The following is an 11,516-nucleotide window of genomic DNA, read 5'->3' on the forward strand; positions in this document are numbered from 1 at the left end:
GCCAAGTTTCATGCAAATTAAAAAAATTTGAACTAATTTATGCGAGAAATTGCCAAAAATGCTTTAAAAACCGTAAATATGCAACTTAGCACGTAATTTAAGGATATGACTATTTTTTAAAATTCTATCCATTTCAACACAATAATATATAAAAAATAGTATTTTGTACCAAGTTTCATGCCAAAGAAACTAAGTTTAAACAACTTGGTGCGAGAAAATAAAAAAAAACGCTTAAAAACCTTAACAGGTCACATTAGCACGAAATTTAAAGCATATGACTATGGTTCTCAATTGTAACAATTTCAATACAATAATATATTCCAAATAGTATCGTGTGCTAAGATTCATGGCAAACGAACAAAACTGGAACTAATTTATGCGAGAAAGTGTAAAAATCGCTTTAAAAACGTTTAAAGTGCAACTTAGCTCGTAATTTCAAGCATATGACTATTGTTTTCAATTCTAACAATTTCAACACAATAACATATACAAAATAGTATTGTATCCCAAGTTTCATTCCATACAAACCAAGTTTGAACTCCTTTATGCGAGAAAACGTCAAAAACGATTAAAAAACCTTAAAACCGCAACTTAGCACGTAATTTCAAGCATATGACGATTGTTTTCAATTCCAACAAATTCACCACAATAATATATTCCCAATTGTGTTGTATATATACCAAGTTGCATGCCAAACATACGAAGTTTGAACTACTTTATGCGAGAAAGTACCAAAAATGCTTTAAAAATCCATAAAAACGAAACTTAATACGTAATTTCAAGCATATGACTAATGTTTTCTATTCTAACCATTTCAACACAAAACTATACACAAAATAGTGTCGTATGCCAAGTTTCATGCTAAATAAACCAAATTTGAACTGCTTTATGCACGAAAGTGCCAAAAACGCTTAAAAACCTTAACAACGCAACTTAGCACGTAATTTCAAGCATATTACGATAGTTTTCAATTCTAACCAATTGACCACAATAATATATTCCAAATTGTGTTGTGTGCCAAGATGCATGCCAAACATACGAAATTTGAACTAGTTTATGTGAGAAAGTGCCAAAAATGCTTTGAGAAACCATAAAAACGAAACTTAACACCTACTTTCAAGCATATGACTAATGTTTTCTATTCTAACCATTTCAACACAATAATATATACAAAATAATGTTGTATACCAAGTTTCATGCTAAACAAACCAAATTTGAACTACTTTATGCACGAAAGTGCCAAAAACGCTTAAAAACCTTAAAAACTTAACTAAAACGTAATTTCAAGCATATGACAATTGTTTTCAAATCTAACTATTTGAACACAATAATAGATATACAAAATAGAGTGACTTGCCAAGTTTCATGCAAATTAAAAAAATTTGAACTAATTTATGTGAGAAATTGCCAAAAATGCTTTAAAAACCGTAAATATGCAACTTAGCACGTAATTTAAGGATATGACTATTTTTTAAAATTCTATCCATTTCAACACAATAATATATAAAAAATAGTATTTTGTACCAAGTTTCATGCGAAAGAAACTAAGTTTAAACAACTTGGTGCGAGAAAATAAAAAAAAACGCTTAAAAACCTTAACAGGTCACATTAGCACGAAATTTAAAGCATATGACTATGGTTCTCAATTGTAACAATTTCAATACAATAATATATTCCAAATAGTATCGTGTGCTAAGATTCATGGCAAACGAACAAAACTGGAACTAATTTATGCGAGAAAGTGTAAAAATCGCTTTAAAAACGTTTAAAGTGCAACTTAGCTCGTAATTTCAAGCATATGACTATTGTTTTCAATTCTAACAATTTCAACACAATAACATATACAAAATAGTATTGTATCCCAAGTTTCATTCCATACAAACCAAGTTTGAACTCCTTTATGCGAGAAAACGTCAAAAACGATTAAAAAACCTTAAAACCGCAACTTAGCACGTAATTTCAAGCATATGACGATTGTTTTCAATTCCAACAAATTCACCACAATAATATATTCCCAATTGTGTTGTATATATACCAAGTTGCATGCCAAACATACGAAGTTTGAACTACTTTATGCGAGAAAGTGCCAAAAATGCTTTAAAAATCCATAAAAACGAAACTTAATACGTAATTTCAAGCATATGACTAATGTTTTCTATTCTAACCATTTCAACACAAAACTATACACAAAATAGTGTCGTATGCCAAGTTTCATGCTAAATAAACCAAATTTGAACTACTTTATGGACGAAAGTGCCAAAAACGCTTAAAAACCTTCAAAACGCAACTTAGCACGTAATTTCAAGCATATTACGATAGTTTTCAATTCTAACCAATTGACCACAATAATATATTCCAAATTGTGTTGTGTGCCAAGATGCATGCCAAACATACGAAATTTGAACTAGTTTATGCGAGAAAGTGCCAAAAATGCTTTGAGAAACCATAAAAACGAAACTTAACACCTACTTTCAAGCATATGACTAATGTTTTCTATTCTAACCATTTCAACACAATAATATATACAAAATGGTGTTGTATACCAAGTTTCGTGCTAAACAAACCAAATTTGAACTACTTTATGCACGAAAGTGCCAAAAACGCTTAAAAACTTTAAAAACTTAACTAAAACGTAATTTCAAGCATATGACAATTGTTTTCAAATCTAACTATTTGAACACAATAATAGATATACAAAATAGAGTGACTTGCCAAGTTTCACGCAAATTAAAAAAATTTGAACTAATTTATGCGAGAAATTGCCAAAAATGCTTTAAAAACCGTAAATATGCAACTTAGCACGTAATTTAAGGATATGACTATTTTTTAAAATTCTATCCATTTCAACACAATAATATATAAAAAATAGTATTTTGTTCCAAGTTTCATGCCAAAGAAACTAAGTTTAAACAACTTGGTGCGAGAAAATGAAAAAAACACTTAAAAACCTTAACAGGTCACATTAGCACGAAATTTAAAGCATATGACTATGGTTCTCAATTGTAACAATTACAATACAATAATATATTCCAAATAGTATCGTGTGCTAAGATTCATGGCAAACGAACAAAACTGGAACTAATTTATGCGAGAAAGTATAAAAATCGCTTTAAAAACGTTTAAAGTGCAACTTAGCTCGTAATTTCAAGCATATGACTATTGTTTTCAATTCTAACAATTTCAACACAATAACATATACAAAATAGTATTGTATCCCAAGTTTCATTCCATACAAACCAAGTTTGAACTCCTTTATGCGAGAAAACGTCAAAAACGATTAAAAAACCTTAAAACCGCAACTTAGCACGTAATTTCAAGCATATGACGATTGTTTTCAATTCCAACAAATTCACCACAATAATATATTCCCAATTGTGTTGTATATATACCAAGTTGCATGCCAAACATACGAAGTTTGAACTACTTTATGCGAGAAAGTGCCAAAAATGCTTTAAAAATCCATAAAAACGAAACTTAATACGTAATTTCAAGCATATGACTAATGTTTTCTATTCTAACCATTTCAACACAAAACTATACACAAAATAGTGTCGTACGCAAAGTTTCATGCTAAATAAACCAAATTTGAACTACTTTATGCACGAAAGTGCCAAAAACGCTTAAAAACCTTAAAAACGCAACTTAGCACGTAATTTCAAGCATATTACGATAGTTATCAATTCTAACCAATTGACCACAATAATATATTCCAAATTGTGTTGTGTGCCAAGATGCATGCCAAACATACGAAATTTGAACTAGTTTATTCGAGAAAGTGCCAAAAATGCTTTGAGAAACCATAAAAACGAAACTTAACACCTACTTTCAAGCATATGACTAATGTTTTCTATTCTAACCATTTCAACACAATAATATATACAAAATAGTGTTGTATACCAAGTTTCATGCTAAACAAACCAAATTTGAACTACTTTATGCACGAAAGTGCCAAAAACGCTTAAAAACCTTAAAAACTTAACTAAAACGTAATTTCAAGCATATGACAATTGTTTTCAAATCTAACTATTTGAACACAATAATAGATATACAAAATAGAGTGACTTGCCAAGTTTCACGCAAATTAAAAAAATTTGAACTAATTTATGCGAGAAATTGCCAAAAATGCTTTAAAAACCGTAAATATGCAACTTAGCACGTAATTTAAGGATATGACTATTTTTTAAAATTCTATCCATTTCAACACAATAATATATAAAAAATAGTATTTTGTTCCAAGTTTCATGCCAAAGAAACTAAGTTTAAACAACTTGGTGCGAGAAAATGAAAAAAACACTTAAAAACCTTAACAGGTCACATTAGCACGAAATTTAAAGCATATGACTATGGTTCTCAATTGTAACAATTACAATACAATAATATATTCCAAATAGTATCGTGTGCTAAGATTCATGGCAAACGAACAAAACTGGAACTAATTTATGCGAGAAAGTATAAAAATCGCTTTAAAAACGTTTAAAGTGCAACTTAGCTCGTAATTTCAAGCATATGACTATTGTTTTCAATTCTAACAATTTCAACACAATAACATATACAAAATAGTATTGTATCCCAAGTTTCATTCCATACAAACCAAGTTTGAACTCCTTTATGCGAGAAAACGTCAAAAACGATTAAAAAACCTTAAAACCGCAACTTAGCACGTAATTTCAAGCATATGACGATTGTTTTCAATTCCAAGAAATTCACCACAATAATATATTCCCAATTGTGTTGTATATATACCAAGTTGCATGCCAAACATACGAAGTTTGAACTACTTTATGCGAGAAAGTGCCAAAAATGCTTTAAAAATCCATAAAAACTAAACTTAATACGTAATTTCAAGCATATGACTAATGTTTTCTATTCTAACCATTTCAACACAAAACTATACACAAAATAGTGTCGTATGCAAAGTTTCATGCTAAATAAACCAAATTTGAACTACTTTATGCACGAAAGTGCCAAAAACGCTTAAAAACCTTAAAAACGCAACTTAGCTTGTAATTTTAAGCATATTACGATAGTTATCAATTCTAACCAATTGACCACAATAATATATTCCAAATTGTGTTGTGTGCCAAGATGCATGCCAAACATACGAAATTTGAACTAGTTTATTCGAGAAAGTGCCAAAAATGCTTTGAGAAACCATAAAAACGAAACTTAACACCTACTTTCAAGCATATGACTAATGTTTTCTATTCTAACCATTTCAACACAATAATATATACAAAATAGTGTTGTATACCAAGTTTCATGCTAAACAAACCAAATTTGAACTACTTTATGCACGAAAGTGCCAAAAACGCTTAAAAACCTTAAAAACTTAACTAAAACGTAATTTCAAGCATATGACAATTGTTTTCAAATCTAACTATTTGAACACAATAATAGATATACAAAATAGAGTGACTTGCCAAGTTTCATGCAAATTAAAAAAATTTGAACTAATTTATGCGAGAAATTGCCAAAAATGCTTTAAAAACCGTAAATATGCAACTTAGCACGTAATTTAAGGATATGACTATTTTTTAAAATTCTATCCATTTCAACACAATAATATATAAAAAATAGTATTTTGTACCAAGTTTCATGCCAAAGAAACTAAGTTTAAACAACTTGGTGCGAGAAAATAAAAAAAAACGCTTAAAAACCTTAACAGGTCACATTAGCACGAAATTTAAAGCATATGACTATGGTTCTCAATTGTAACAATTTCAATACAATAATATATTCCAAATAGTATCGTGTGCTAAGATTCATGGCAAACGAACAAAACTGGAACTAATTTATGCGAGAAAGTGTAAAAATCGCTTTAAAAACGTTTAAAGTGCAACTTAGCTCGTAATTTCAAGCATATGACTATTGTTTTCAATTCTAACAATTTCAACACAATAACATATACAAAATAGTATTGTATCCCAAGTTTCATTCCATACAAACCAAGTTTGAACTCCTTTATGCGAGAAAACGTCAAAAACGATTAAAAAACCTTAAAACCGCAACTTAGCACGTAATTTCAAGCATATGACGATTGTTTTCAATTCCAACAAATTCACCACAATAATATATTCCCAATTGTGTTGTATATATACCAAGTTGCATGCCAAACATACGAAGTTTGAACTACTTTATGCGAGAAAGTACCAAAAATGCTTTAAAAATCCATAAAAACGAAACTTAATACGTAATTTCAAGCATATGACTAATGTTTTCTATTCTAACCATTTCAACACAAAACTATACACAAAATAGTGTCGTATGCCAAGTTTCATGCTAAATAAACCAAATTTGAACTGCTTTATGCACGAAAGTGCCAAAAACGCTTAAAAACCTTAACAACGCAACTTAGCACGTAATTTCAAGCATATTACGATAGTTTTCAATTCTAACCAATTGACCACAATAATATATTCCAAATTGTGTTGTGTGCCAAGATGCATGCCAAACATACGAAATTTGAACTAGTTTATGTGAGAAAGTGCCAAAAATGCTTTGAGAAACCATAAAAACGAAACTTAACACCTACTTTCAAGCATATGACTAATGTTTTCTATTCTAACCATTTCAACACAATAATATATACAAAATAATGTTGTATACCAAGTTTCATGCTAAACAAACCAAATTTGAACTACTTTATGCACGAAAGTGCCAAAAACGCTTAAAAACCTTAAAAACTTAACTAAAACGTAATTTCAAGCATATGACAATTGTTTTCAAATCTAACTATTTGAACACAATAATAGATATACAAAATAGAGTGACTTGCCAAGTTTCATGCAAATTAAAAAAATTTGAACTAATTTATGTGAGAAATTGCCAAAAATGCTTTAAAAACCGTAAATATGCAACTTAGCACGTAATTTAAGGATATGACTATTTTTTAAAATTCTATCCATTTCAACACAATAATATATAAAAAATAGTATTTTGTACCAAGTTTCATGCGAAAGAAACTAAGTTTAAACAACTTGGTGCGAGAAAATAAAAAAAAACGCTTAAAAACCTTAACAGGTCACATTAGCACGAAATTTAAAGCATATGACTATGGTTCTCAATTGTAACAATTTCAATACAATAATATATTCCAAATAGTATCGTGTGCTAAGATTCATGGCAAACGAACAAAACTGGAACTAATTTATGCGAGAAAGTGTAAAAATCGCTTTAAAAACGTTTAAAGTGCAACTTAGCTCGTAATTTCAAGCATATGACTATTGTTTTCAATTCTAACAATTTCAACACAATAACATATACAAAATAGTATTGTATCCCAAGTTTCATTCCATACAAACCAAGTTTGAACTCCTTTATGCGAGAAAAACGTCAAAAACGATTAAAAAAACCTTAAAACCGCAACTTAGCACGTAATTTCAAGCATATGACGATTGTTTTCAATTCCAACAAATTCACCACAATAATATATTCCCAATTGTGTTGTATATATACCAAGTTGCATGCCAAACATACGAAGTTTGAACTACTTTATGCGAGAAAGTGCCAAAAATGCTTTAAAAAATCCATAAAAACGAAACTTAATACGTAATTTCAAGCATATGACTAATGTTTTCTATTCTAACCATTTCAACACAAAACTATACACAAAATAGTGTCGTATGCCAAGTTTCATGCTAAATAAACCAAATTTGAACTACTTTATGGACGAAAGTGCCAAAAACGCTTAAAAACCTTCAAAACGCAACTTAGCACGTAATTTCAAGCATATTACGATAGTTTTCAATTCTAACCAATTGACCACAATAATATATTCCAAATTGTGTTGTGTGCCAAGATGCATGCCAAACATACGAAATTTGAACTAGTTTATGCGAGAAAGTGCCAAAAATGCTTTGAGAAACCATAAAAACGAAACTTAACACCTACTTTCAAGCATATGACTAATGTTTTTCTATTCTAACCATTTCAACACAATAATATATACAAAATGGTGTTGTATACCAAGTTTCGTGCTAAACAAACCAAATTTGAACTACTTTATGCACGAAAGTGCCAAAAACGCTTAAAAACTTTAAAAACTTAACTAAAACGTAATTTCAAGCATATGACAATTGTTTTCAAATCTAACTATTTGAACACAATAATAGATATACAAAATAGAGTGACTTGCCAAGTTTCACGCAAATTAAAAAAATTTGAACTAATTTATGCGAGAAATTGCCAAAAATGCTTTAAAAACCGTAAATATGCAACTTAGCACGTAATTTAAGGATATGACTATTTTTTAAAATTCTATCCATTTCAACACAATAATATATAAAAAATAGTATTTTGTTCCAAGTTTCATGCCAAAGAAACTAAGTTTAAACAACTTGGTGCGAGAAAATGAAAAAAACACTTAAAAACCTTAACAGGTCACATTAGCACGAAATTTAAAGCATATGACTATGGTTCTCAATTGTAACAATTACAATACAATAATATATTCCAAATAGTATCGTGTGCTAAGATTCATGGCAAACGAACAAAACTGGAACTAATTTATGCGAGAAAGTATAAAAATCGCTTTAAAAACGTTTAAAGTGCAACTTAGCTCGTAATTTCAAGCATATGACTATTGTTTTCAATTCTAACAATTTCAACACAATAACATATACAAAATAGTATTGTATCCCAAGTTTCATTCCATACAAACCAAGTTTGAACTCCTTTATGCGAGAAAACGTCAAAAACGATTAAAAAAACCTTAAAACCCGCAACTTAGCACGTAATTTCAAGCATATGACGATTGTTTTCAATTCCAACAATTCACCACAATAATATATTCCCAATTGTGTTGTATATATACCAAGTTGCATGCCAAACATACGAAGTTTGAACTACTTTATGCGAGAAAGTGCCAAAAATGCTTTAAAAATCCATAAAAACGAAACTTAATACGTAATTTCAAGCATATGACTAATGTTTTCTATTCTAACCATTTCAACACAAAACTATACACAAAATAGTGTCGTACGCAAAGTTTCATGCTAAATAAACCAAATTTGAACTACTTTATGCACGAAAGTGCCAAAAACGCTTAAAAACCTTAAAAACGCAACTTAGCACGTAATTTCAAGCATATTACGATAGTTTTCAATTCTAAAAAATTGACCACAATAATATATTCCAAATTGTGTTGTGTGCCAAGATGCATGCCAAACATACGAAATTTGAACTAGTTTATGCGAGAAAGTGCCGAAAATGCTTTGAGAAACCATAAAAACGAAACTTAACACCTACTTTCAAGCATATGACTAATGTTTTCTATTCTAACCATTTCAACACAATAATATATACAAAATGGTGTTGTATACCAAGTTTCGTGCTAAACAAACCAAATTTGAACTACTCTATGCACGAAAGTGCCAAAAACGCTTAAAAACTTTAAAAACTTAACTAAAACGTAATTTCAAGCATATGACAATTGTTTTCAAATCTAACTATTTGAACACAATAATAGATATACAAAATAGAGTGACTTGCCAAGTTTCACGCAAATTAAAAAAATTTGAACTAATTTATGCGAGAAATTGCCAAAAATGCTTTAAAAACCGTAAATATGCAACTTAGCACGTAATTTAAGGATATGACTATTTTTTAAAATTCTATCCATTTCAACACAATAATATATAAAAAATAGTATTTTGTTCCAAGTGTCATGCCAAAGAAAATAAGTTTAAACAACTTGGTGCGAGAAAATGAAAAAAACACTTAAAAACCTTAACAGGTCACATTAGCACGAAATTTAAAGCATATGACTATGGTTCTCAATTGTAACAATTTCAATACAATAATATATTCCAAATAGTATCGTGTGCTAAGATTCATGGCAAACGAACAAAACTGGAACTAATTTATGCGAGAAAGTATAAAAATCGCTTTAAAAAACGTTTAAAGTGCAACTTAGCTCGTAATTTTCAAGCATATGACTATTGTTTTCAATTCTAACAATTTCAACACAATAACATATACAAAATAGTATTGTATCCCAAGTTTCATTCCATACAAACCAAGTTTGAACTCCTTTATGCGAGAAAACGTCAAAAACGATTAAAAAACCTTAAAACCGCAACTTAGCACGTAATTTCAAGCATATGACGATTGTTTTCAATTCCAACAAATTCACCACAATAATATATTCCCAATTGTGTTGTATATATACCAAGTTGCATGCCAAACATACGAAGTTTGAACTACTTTATGCGAGAAAGTGCCAAAAATGCTTTAAAAATCCATAAAAACTAAACTTAATACGTAATTTCAAGCATATGACTAATGTTTTCTATTCTAACCATTTCAACACAAAACTATACACAAAATAGTGTCGTATGCAAAGTTTCATGCTAAATAAACCAAATTTGAACTGCTTTATGCACGAAAGTGCCAAAAACGCTTAAAAACCTTAACAACGCAACTTAGCACGTAAGTTCAAGCATATTACGATAGTTTTCAATTCTAACCAATTGACCACAATAATATATTCCAAATTCTGTTGTATGCCAAGATGCATGCCAAACATACGAAATTTGAACTAGTTTATTCGAGAAAGTGCCAAAAATGCTTTGAGAAACCATAAAAACGAAACTTAACACCTACTTTCAAGCATATGACTAATGTTTTCTATTCTAACCATTTCAAAACAATAATATATACAAAATAGTGTTGTATACCAAGTTTCATGCTAAACAAACCAAATTTGAACTACTTTATGCACGAAAGTGCCAAAAACGCTTAAAAACCTTAAAAACTTAACTAAAACGTAATTTCAAGCATATGACAATTGTTTTCAAATCTAACTATTTGAACACAATAATAGATATACAAAATAGAGTGACTTGCCAAGTTTCATGCAACTTAAAAAAAATTTGAACTAATTTATGCGAGAAATTGCCAAAAATGCTTTAAAAACCGTAAATATGCAACTTAGCACGTAATTTAAGGATATGACTATTTTTTAAAATTCTATCCATTTCAACACAATAATATATAAAAAATAGTATTTTGTTCCAAGTTTCATGCCAAAGAAACTAAGTTTAAACAACTTGGTGCGAGAAAATGAAAAAAACGCTTAAAAACCTTAACAGGTCACATTAGCACGAAATTTAAAGCATATGACTATGGTTCTCAATTGTAACAATTTCAATACAATAATATATTCCAAATAGTATCGTGTGCTAAGATTCATGGCAAACGAACAAAACTGGAACTAATTTATGCGAGAAAGTGTAAAAATCGCTTTAAAAACGTTTAAAGTGCAACTTAGCTCGTAATTTCAAGCATATGACTATTGTTTTCAATTCTAACAATTTCAACACAATAACATATACAAAATAGTATTGTATCCCAAGTTTCATTCCATACAAACCAAGTTTGAACTCCTTTATGCGAGAAAACGTCAAAAACGATTAAAAAACCTTAAAACCGCAACTTAGCACGTAATTTCAAGCATATGACGATTGTTTTCAATTCCAACAAATTCACCACAATAATATATTCCCAATTGTGTTGTA

The sequence above is a fragment of the Amaranthus tricolor genome, chromosome 5, assembly GCF_026212465.1.
Source record: "Amaranthus tricolor cultivar Red isolate AtriRed21 chromosome 5, ASM2621246v1, whole genome shotgun sequence".
In the NCBI taxonomy this organism is placed as follows: domain Eukaryota; kingdom Viridiplantae; phylum Streptophyta; class Magnoliopsida; order Caryophyllales; family Amaranthaceae; genus Amaranthus; species Amaranthus tricolor.